The following is a 7,035-nucleotide window of genomic DNA, read 5'->3' as shown; positions in this document are numbered from 1 at the left end:
CCCGGGTGATCCTGCTTTGGCAGGGGGGTTGGACCTGATGATCTCTTGAGGTCCCTTCCAACCTCTAAAGTACTGTGATTCTGTGATATTACAAAGGTGCAGAGTAGTATAACTGCACAGAGGTTCTGCGATACGATCTTTGTGAAGCTACTTGCTTTTAGAAGCAACTCAACTACAGTGATGTACTGAATAGGTTTTTGTCTCTGGAAACGATCTTGCATGACACAGGTTAAACCCATCCCTTGCCCTAACCCCTTTCCCTTTCTCCTACTTCCATGTATGACACTAACACAGCTCCCTGTGGCCATTTAGGCTGGGTGCCTCCAAAAAAGAAACCACAGAGTTGAGACCTCCAGTGTCCAGAGTGTCCAGCCAGGCAATAGTCTATTTCTACCCATAAATCCTGCACCCTTATAAATCTGGCTGCAAAGTTATTGTCTTTCTCTTTCTTCCCTCTCTGCTCCTATGGGAGAGAGATACTCTCTTATCTGGCAACAATGGGAGGAGTATCCCAGATCTCTTTGGACTGAGTAATTTTTTTTTCCTGTGCAATTTTGGCCTGTTTAGACCTAGTGCCAGGGTAAAAGTGGGGGGCAGTTCATGCCTGGCCAGCCTGAAACCAGCCTAGCAATAGGGGGGAAGAAAGAGCCCTGGGGTTTTGGGTGAACCCCAGGTTGGGAGAAGGGGAGTCTAGGGGTTTTGGTCTGGTGCAAAGGAAGTTGTGTGTTAAGATTAGACTGGGGATTTCTTTGAACTTTATATGCTTTGCTATGCTCACTATTATGCTTTGTAGCTTTTGTAGTATATGAATGCTTTTCCATTTAAACTAGCCATTGTTATCCAATCCATTTGTGTGAGCATTGTTCTTTTGCCCCTTTTGGAGCAAAAGAGCAAAACTAGGACACTACCAAACAATTCAGGCAAAGCAAGGCCCAGATGGGATGGGGGGGTGGGGTTGATTAGGGAACAGTAAGGTCTGAAAGTTTCAGATATCATGAAGAGTTTCCACTGGTATTCATGTAAACCTTAACTTAAAAACAGACACATTGCAATTCATCCAGCTGAGAATTCAGATGTGTTACTTTGCATTTGCTCTTCAGAACATTTGTTAAAAGGAAGACCAAGATAGAAATTAGCCAACAGCATTAGAAGGAAACCAGAAAACAAATTATAGATGTGAAAGAGGACAATACAGACATGAGCATCTTACAGTCAATGTTATTGTAATTCAGTTCTTCTTTACTTCAGTTAGATTTACAGGAAAGTACCCTGAACTGCATTCAAGATAAACATCTGTTGTACCATAACTATCTTCCTTGTTGGGCGACAACAGTAGATGGGCTACACACTGGGAAAAAATGTTACTGAGGTTGCAAAGCCAAACTCTCAAAAGTTAAGAAATGCCAAGTTTAAGATTGCTTAATGCAGCTTTGGTTTCATGATACAAGCCTTAACTATGCAATTGCATTTTTGTTCCCCCACCTCATGCACTGCATGGCATGGACAGTTCTTCTGTCAAAATTTCTTCAATATTATGTTTTATATATATTTTTTTCCAACATCTTACCTCATGACTTTACTTGATTATGTCGCCTTCAAATGTTTCATGAAATAAACTTCACTGCACTCATAAAAGAGAGACATCATTTTAAAATGAGAGAAATATGAAGGAAAGCAGAAAGATTAAGCATCAAGACCTAGACTTGCAAAGTGACTTCACTCATTTAAATAAATAGGAATTTAAGCAAGAAGGCATCTCAAAATTAAATTAAGAAAGCATTTATAAAAACAACAACAAAAATTGCTGTTGTTTAAGGTTGTTAAAAAATTAAACTTGAAATCTGTGCTGTTACTTAAGGTGATTTACACTAGCACATTTCTGGAAGAGAAACCACCTTACCTTGTTTTTAAAGAGACATATCAGAGCTGCCTTCCCAGTGTGATTCAGTGTAAAGAAGTGATAATAATTTTGTCTGTGGTTTGCTTCTGAGGACTATTTCCCTTCTGTTTTGTCAGAAAAGTAACAATCTGAAGTATCAGGCAAGTTTAACACGTGTTTCAGGCAGACCAAACAGCCCTGCTATGGAACAGCAAACATGCTGCTTTTTAGGTGAGATTTGGAGGTTGTTTTCTTTACCCAAGGGTCAGATATATCCATACCTTGAACAATGCTTTGTACCTTCAACATTTAAATCTCTATAGTCTTCAAAGGCAAAACTCAATGAAGCAGGAAGGGAGTCGATATTAGCAATTTGTTGACATAGTGCTCCTAGCCAAGAACAGCCCAGCTGACTAAATGCTGAACCAAGTAGAGCCAGAGTAAATGAAGACGGAGCAGCAATGAATTTGTCTCCTGAAAAAGCACTTTAGAGCCTGTCACCATCCATCATTTTGAGATCAAACTCACTTTTCACTTAAAAAAGCTTAGCAGAAGCAATTAAATGCTATTATTGTAAGCATTTGGAGTGAAAATATAAGCCAGAAAATTATGTCACCTGCCAAATTCTGATTTTTTTTTCCTGGTCATGCAAGGTGAAGCAGTAAAACTTGGTGTTCTTGGGAAGGCAAATGGTTCATTTACCTTTTGCAGTAGAAACTCCCAAGATAACTATGTCTGAATTTTTGCTTTCACTCCTAAAAGCTTTATATCTTACTAATAAATCAAAGGAATGGTCTAAAGAAATAAAAAATAGCTGGGAAAATTATAACTTGGAAGCATATTAGACAACAATTTGTGGGCATGCTCTGCTCTTGCAGGAATAAAATCAGAAGTAGTTCTGCCATCACAGTAGTGCATGCATGGGGAGGTGAAGGGGAAAGGAACAATAAGAATGTCTTCTCTTCTGAACAGTCAGTAACTCTGTTGTTCACTGATATGGCATTGATTGATCAGTCCATTAACTATAAAAGAGAGCCAAATGGGGCTACAAGGATGTGCACCACTGCACATGGCAAACAATGTACTTTTCAGTCAAGAGGTTACAGAGCAGGACAGCAGGCTGCTGACAGCTTTTTCCAGCATCTGAAGTGCAGTGGCTTGCAATAACCACAGCTCCAGAGGAAAAGAAAAAGATCCACTAAGGCTGGGGATTATTAAATAGCTGTTACACAAAGCGTTCAGGTCCCACCATTTCTACTACTAAACTGCTGAGATTTTTTGATCTGGACTGTGACCAGTCTGGGTGGCAGAGGTCACTCCTCTTTCCCAAGACTGTCATATACAAATATGGTAAACTAAGATCTCTTTCTTCAGCCCAATAGTAATTACACTACTTAGCACCAGGGCAAAAAGAAAAGCTATCCCAGCCATCATTCTGCAGAGCTCCTCCCTGTCCACACAAGAATACCCTGCACGTCTTCAAATTCAACAGCATATTCTGCAACGTCTTTTAACTGCCCTGTGCTGAAAAACTGAAAGAGAATTTCCTGAGGGCAATACAGAGCCCCAAGAAGAGGGAGAGCCAGCGCTGAGAGGGAGCTGACAGGTCAACCACACAGTGTTACACGCTCAGGCTGCCTCCAGCAACAGCAACTCCTCCAGGATGCTGTGGAGCAAAACACAGAAGTATTACTGAAAGTGAAACAGAGAACTTGAGTCTTCCAGGTAATAAATGAGTTTATCTCATGATAATGATTTCTTTCTGTCTCTGTATGGGTAAAGATAGATATAAAAAGTAGCCTGCCATGTCAGGCTTCCACAGACATTACTTGTCAGCTCATACTGTTTAGAGGGCTAAATGGGACAGCCATTTAACTTGACTTAATTAGCAATGAGCTCTTAGCTGAGTATCAAGCTGGGGGTTTACATGGCCTTGTGCTTTCTTAGAAAAGATTCAAAACCACGTCTACATAAAATTGAAATTATAACTCCCAGTGCAAAGACAATGCTTTTCATTTTTTTCTGGTAGCAAAAACAATTTACAACCACTGAAACAATTTTAAAAAAAATTACAAAAACGTGGCAAAAAATAAGAAACCCACTGTTAAAAAAAAATCCTATTGCAGTAAGAATCCATCCAGTGAGGGCAACAGGGCCTCACAGACCTGTAAAATAAAACTTTATATTGCTCAGTTTATATCCCTCCATTCAGAAATGCTCTTCTTGCTAATTGTATCGAGGCAACCTATCCATCTCTCTGTGTTATTTTAATTATTTACATTATAAATACTTCTTCTCTTAGCTCTTCAGATTACACCTGACTGAAGAAGGAAGGTCTGACTTATTGACTTTGTTGTGCACTTGGAAGAGGGATCTTTAAAAAAAAAGGTAGGAAAATAAGAGCTATAACAAGACCAAGGAAGTTTCAGAGATCTAAGTAAGGCCATTTTCTTTATACTAAAAAATTGTGTGCTGTATTTAAAGGATGTGACATTATGATTCAAGATCATTCCTGAATTGAAACAATTATGTCTGTGAGTCACCCGTTTCAACATGCAATTCCTACTTACCTTGACATTGAAAGAATGGAAAATCTGAGCAAATGCAGGCATGTGGTTTCCTGGTGTTTTCCTGTAACATGCAATGCATAGGCAAAGACATGACAAAGCACAGGGACACAGAATTTAACACTGCCTAAGACAACTAGACTTCAAGTGGGTGTGGAAATTGCAGAGTCTGCTAACTATAACCAAGTGTCCTTAGCACAAGGCCTCTGAGACCCCAATATATTGGGATAACAAGAAATTATAAGAAAACTCTTGTTCTGCAAGAGAAAAGGCTGTTGCTCAGAGGAAGTAAAGGCTGTTCACTGTGTCACTCAGAAGAGATGAACTAATAGCTTTAAGTCAATAACTTTAGAGATCTTGTAAGAATTGTGGAAGTCACCATGAGATTATTTCAGCTCAGCCTAGTGTCAAAATTTCTGCACAGCAGGAGTGGTTGCTTCATCACACGTTTCCTCTGAATCTGCTTGAATGTTTTTAATTATTGTTTTATCTGTTGGACATCACAGTATCACAATATCACAGTATATCAGAGGTTGGAAGGGGCCTCAAGAGATCTTCAGGTCCAACCCCCTTGCCAGAGCAGGATCACTTAGGGTAGTCCACACAGGAATGCATCCAAGTGGGTTTTGAAAGCCTCCAGAGAAGGAGACTCCACAACCTCCCTGGGCAGACTGGATATCCAATTCAAAATTTATAAATAGTCTTAGACAATAAGCCAGGAGTCTTACTTTACCCTTGTCAACATCCCTAAGTACTAGTGAGCAAGACTGTTATTTTTTTATGCCAGTTAAAAGCAAGAAAGAAATTAATACAATTGGTCTTCATAAAACAAGTCATCTTCTTGCATAAAAAAGGTTTATTTGGAGAAAAAAAAATCTACTAAAAAAAATGCATTGAGAATAAGTTTATGAGATCTGCTTCATTATTTTGAAAGACAAATTTCTGCTTCTCCTTGGAAGACCAGGGTGAAGGTTTTTTTTCTTTCCCAAGTTTTTTTTCTACAGCTAAGCTTCCATAAGTTACCCTTATATCATTTTGAAAATTCATCTCGATGCCTTCGTGTAACTGACAATCAAAATTGGGGGTGGGGGGGTTGGCTTTTTTCTTGGGTAAGAAAAACCCAAACAAACCCAACCAAAAATGAGAGAGCTGTCATCTATCGTACCAAAATGGAAAAAAAAAAAAGAATAACACACAAATCAGTTCTGCTGAACTTAAGCACAGCTAAATAGTAAGGAAACACAAAGACAAATGAAAATCAATAATGGTAAATCCTGTGAAATGCAAAGAGCTGTAGATGAGGAGGAATTCTCCCAGTTACTTCTACGTGTTGACAAGTTCTACACTGATCATAAGGGTACAAGCAGAAGATGAGGTAGTCGCTGTGCACAGCATATCTGCTCATTTTATACCAAGTATGGAAGGCAAAAACAAGTGGGGTTCACAAGAAATAAGGTAGTAAATACTATGTATAGTATTACAGTACTCTATGTTCATTATATACACCTCTGCGTGAAATATGAGGAGGTATTGCCATCTAGCATCTAAGAGGGTTGCTCACATTAGAAGATCAGGTTTCTCTAAGTCAGTTCTCTGTTTGAAACAGATCTTAATAAGATCAAGAAAGAATACATGAGCACATGAACATAGAGAGTAGTATAAGGAAGGGAACGATCTCTCACAATCTTGTTAAAATCACAGTGAAATTAACTAAGAAAGTTCTTTCATTTCAGTGACATTGGGACCAAGCTGCAAAACACAAATGAGTCACCACTAACTGAGGACAGGAAGAACATCCTTGAATTCACTGTTGGTCTTGTCCAAAATCAAGTCATCTGTTGTTTGTTAATGGTTTCTGGTACAAAAGCTATGCATAGCATTAAGAAAAGGGGTAGTGGGGGGAAGGGAAGGCAAATTATGGTATTTGTCTAATTCAGTACATCCAATCTGTGTTGCATGTGACTAATTCCACTAATAAGTAAAACCTTCAACTCATATTCAAGACCAACACTTTTATGTGAGCTGCAGGTTAATTAAAAACATTGTTCTGTCTCTCTGTCCTCGGTCATTCCCATTGATTATCCCTAAATCTAGTTGATGGGAAATGCAGTGTTAGAAGAGGAAAAGAAACAACGTATCTCTAGGGAATCCCATTTGAAGAATTTAAGTCAAATGCTGACTGCTGCTTCACTGCCCCCAAAAGGAAGTACATAGCCAGGACATCCACACAGCAGAGCCCCTGCAAGTTTGGTCATGTCAGAAAGTTCCCTGGGAAAGATGGAGCATACATGGCCATACCATCTCCCTTACTGAGTCAAAAAACAAAACAAAACAAAAAACAAAAGAACCTGAATAACTGCAGCTCAGCACAAGCAGCAAAACCAAAGGATTTCAAAATGATCTTTTAATCTGTAAGGTTTCAGTTTTATATAAATCTGCGATTAATATCATGCACACGATTTTCTTCTTTTGTTCTATCAGAGGTATGAAGCCTGAAAAAAAGATCAATATGCAGAACTTAAATATTATCACTATCTAGCCCGAGCCATCCAGGAAAAACAAGCAAGCCCAAAATATCTCAGATGAAAT

The sequence above is a fragment of the Indicator indicator genome, chromosome 10, assembly GCF_027791375.1.
Source record: "Indicator indicator isolate 239-I01 chromosome 10, UM_Iind_1.1, whole genome shotgun sequence".
Lineage (NCBI taxonomy): Eukaryota > Metazoa > Chordata > Aves > Piciformes > Indicatoridae > Indicator > Indicator indicator.
This window is presented reverse-complemented; position numbering follows the sequence as displayed.